The 4,075-nt window shown below is 48.2% G+C and overlaps 1 pseudogene; it reads left to right on the forward strand.

Annotated features, from left to right (window-relative positions):
- The first annotated feature begins 2,572 nt into the window (after positions 1 to 2,572).
- Positions 2,573 to 4,075, forward strand: LOC136385297 (germ cell-less protein-like 2; annotated as a pseudogene).

The following is a 4,075-nucleotide window of genomic DNA, read 5'->3' on the forward strand; positions in this document are numbered from 1 at the left end:
TGCGCGGGCCGCTGGGAACGTTAGCAGTGCTCGGTCTGCAATGCTCGGTCTGCAACCAGACCGGGCGCGCGCCAGCAGCTGCTCGCCGCTCGCTCTGCAACTGACCCGGGCGCTGCTCGCGGCGGCGGCTGGCGGCGGCGGCTGGCAGCTGGCGGCGGCGGCTGGTGGCGGCGGCTGCCGCTCGCGGCTTCCGAGTGCGGGATGACTTACCACAGGCGCACTTCCTCGCGGCTTGAATGAACGTCCCTGCGGTAGCTTCCTCCACACCCTCGTCTCTCAGATTCGAGTGATAACAGTCCTTTTGCTTTCAGTTTGCTCCGAAGATAAATTTTCCTGTTTCTAGTTGATAAATTTGTTGTGATTTTGGGGAGATCTGTCGGACGCGCTGCTCACGGCGCCATTTCCGTGACGTCTATTTATTTATTTTTATTTATTTATTTTTTCTGAAGCTTGAAACAGGGAGAGACAGTCAGACAGACTCCCGCATGCGCCTGACTGGGATCCACCCAGCATGCCACCAGGGGCTACGCTCTGCCCCTCCTGGGAGTCGCTCTGCCGCGACCAGAGCCACTCTAGCGCCTGGGTCAGAGGCCAAGGAGCCATCCCCAGTGCCTGGGCCATCTTTGTTCCAATGGAGCCTTGGCTGCAGGAGGGGAAGAGAGAGACAGAGAGGAAGGAGGGGGGGGTGGAGAAGCAAATGGGCGCTTCTCCTATATGCCTGGCCGGGAATCGTACCCGGGTCCCCCACACGCCAGGTCGTCGCTCTACCGCTGAGCCAACCGGCCAGGGCTGTGGGCATGACTTTAAATGAGCGGTTCTCAACCTGTGGGTTGCGACCTCAGCGGAGGTCAAACCACCAAAATACAGGGGTCACCTAAAGCCATCGTCGGAAATACGTATTTCTGATGGAAATACGTATTTCCAATGTCTTTAGCTGCTGAAAAGCTGCGCTACCGTCTGCAGCAGCACTATTCAGCTTGAACGCACGCCGTGATGGACGTGGACGTGCATTCCAAACTGAATGCCTGCGGTCATGTGCAGACGTGATTGCATCATCCATCTGGGGCCAAAGGGGCGGGGGAAGCAGGGGAATGCTCCACAGTCCATAGCAGCGCATTACGTGTGTCCGGTGCTTGCTGACGTCATCAGTGGGTGGGTGCAGCAAGCGCCGGAGGACAGAAGCCTAGGAGGCGGAGAGGAAAGAGGCAGAGAGCCAAGAGACCCTGCAAGACAGCCTGCTGGTGTAAAAAAGGTTAATAATGTAAAAACAGTACACACACCATACACACAATACTGTGTAAGTGTAAGGTACTTTGTGTGTAATCATTACACAGTATACAAAGCAGCTTACACTTACACAAAGCACCATACATTTACACAGTGTGAACTACATCGGTCTTATACTATAAGAGACCACTATAAGCTGTAGTTCACACTGTTCCCCAATGTATAATTATGTCCCATATCTCCCATTATTTTCCCATATTCTGAATGAGGAAACTGCTCAAATCAGCGGTTTCCGGCATTGAATCTGCCTCCTATTGATTTCATTGGGAGTGCGGAGGATTTTGTGGAAGAGAGCTCCCGAGAATCTCAGGTTACCACACAATCCGCCGCAGCCTCCTTTGATTTCAATAAGAGGCAGAGAAATGACAGATCCCAACACATTTCTTCCTCTCCTATTCAAGTCAATGAGAGGCTGCAGGAGATTCCGCTCAAATATAGGGCATGTTGCTTAATTTTTTCCACACTAGAACTATTCCTAGAGCAAAAAATTCCAATGGTGGAATGTGCCACCCCCAATAGACTGAAAGAGGCCTCACACTGAGGAATCTGCTGTGCGGATTCTGCAGTGTAAAAGATCTGCCTCCTGGCCCTGGCTGGTTGGCTCAGCGGTAGAGCGTCGGCCTGGCGTGCGGGGGACCCGGGTTCGATTCCCGGCCAGGGCACATAGGAGAAGCGTCCATTTGCTTCTCCACCCCCCCCCTCCTTCCTCTCTGTCTCTCTCTTCCCCTTCCGCAGCCAAGGCTCCATTGGAGCAAAGATGGCCCGGGTGCTGGGGATGGCTCCTTGGCCTCTGCCCCAGGCGCTAGAGTGGCTCTAGTAATGGCAGAGCGACGCCCCGGAGGGGCAGAGCATCGCCCCTTGGTGGGTAGAGCATCGCCCCTGGTGGGTGTGCCGGGTGGATCCCAGTCGGACGCATGCGGGAGTCTGTCTGACTGTCTCTCCCCGTTTCCAGCTTAAAAAAAAAAGAAAAAAAAAAAAGATCTGCCTCCTATATACTAGGTAAGGAGGCCCATTAGTAATAAATATTTCTCAATATATAATTAAATATTGTTTTTGTGATTAATCACTATGTTCAAATTATGTTTGATTTGTAGCAATGAGAATACATAATGCATATCAGGTATTTACATACCGAATCATAACTGTAGCAAAATTAAAGTTATGAAGTAGCCACCAAAATTATTTTTTGGTTTGGGGTCACTGCAACATGAAGAACTGTATTGCGGGGTCATGGCATTAGAAAGGTTGAGAACCACTGCCTTAGGGGTTCTGAGGGACTTCATCTATGGGGTCCGTGGGCAGTCCGCTCCTGAGATGCAGGGAATCAGGCATAGCGGATCCGCGTCAACCAGGGCTCAGGCAGGCACCAGTTATGGATCTGACAGCCATAAGCGAAGATGCTGCAGTCCCTCCTTGGGCCCAGAGTCCGAGAATAGCCGCAGTCACCTAGACCCAGAAGACAATCTACAGCAATTCGTCAGCCCAAACCATTGTAAAAAAAAGTTAAGCTCGCATCTGAATATGCATACCAAACTTTATTTCTGAGTGGGGAGACCAGTGACATTAAAATCCGCGCTCTGGGGAAAGAATGGTGTTTACACAAAATATTTTTATGTCAGTCAGGCTACTTTGCAACTATATTGAGAGGTCCTGGGAATGAATCTCAGGAAGATGTTATTGACCTGGAGATTAATGACCCTAACATAGATGTGGACTCCCTGCACTTGGCACTAGGCTCGTTGTACAATCATGACTATGTCTTCAGGGAGCCCCTTCAAGTTCCAGGAGTTTTGGCAGCAGCATGTATGCTTCAAGTAGAGGACTTACTTTATCAGTTTGATATGAAAATGAAGGAAACAATTAATGAGAAATCCGTATGTGGCTATTATGCAGCAGCAGAAACCTATGGGTTAGAGTCTGTAAAGACAAGGTGCTTTGAATGGCTTCTTCACAATTTGATGACACATCCAAGTGTGGAACTTTTCAAGGAACTCAGTATAGATCTCATGAATCAGCTCATTTCTTTTTCTAATTGACTAGTAATGCAAAAGAAAATAGATGTATACACCACACTGGAAAAGTAGGTGTTCTTTCATCTTAACCCAGCCTGGAAAGGAACAAGAAGTCAGCTTTTAGTGAATGCAAACAACTGGTTTTCCAGGCACAAAGAACATGTTGGTAACATCGCCTTCCTTGAAACTGAAAGAGGCATAGCATTTCAACCAGTGTTTAAAATATTGGGGTTTCAGCATATCATCTGTTGCCTGGCCTCCATAAGACTTCTTGAGCTAGATGCTCTAATAGCTTTAGATTGGTTATCACATATTTTTAAGCAGCAATGGTTTACCTGGCTTAGAGCACAACAATGCAGGGAAATCGGTGCGAGCTATGTCAGTGAAACAGAACTTGAAGAATGTAGCATGAGGTGCGGTAAAATGATTGTCACCAATGGAGAATACGCCTGGAGGTGGTCAGTTAGCAACTGTTAATTTCCCTTATGTGTTATCTTTACCAGGATTTATATACTTTTCAAGAAAAATACTTTCACTCAGCCAAGTGATGGTTCAGTTTGCTCACACCCTCTAAGAAATATTGCATTCAGACTCACTTTGGCTTGTTTTGACTCTAGCGGAAATCTAAGTTTCAGCAAAACAACTGGATATCAAATACTAACCTTTCAAAATGATGAGGAAAAAGTGGTAATGGATTGGATGGCACAGCTCTGAGCTTTCCTTGCTATATATCTTGTAACTTCCTGTTTATGCCATTAGAAAATCCAGGAAATTGA

This window comes from Saccopteryx leptura, chromosome X (genome assembly GCF_036850995.1).
Source record: "Saccopteryx leptura isolate mSacLep1 chromosome X, mSacLep1_pri_phased_curated, whole genome shotgun sequence".
In the NCBI taxonomy this organism is placed as follows: domain Eukaryota; kingdom Metazoa; phylum Chordata; class Mammalia; order Chiroptera; family Emballonuridae; genus Saccopteryx; species Saccopteryx leptura.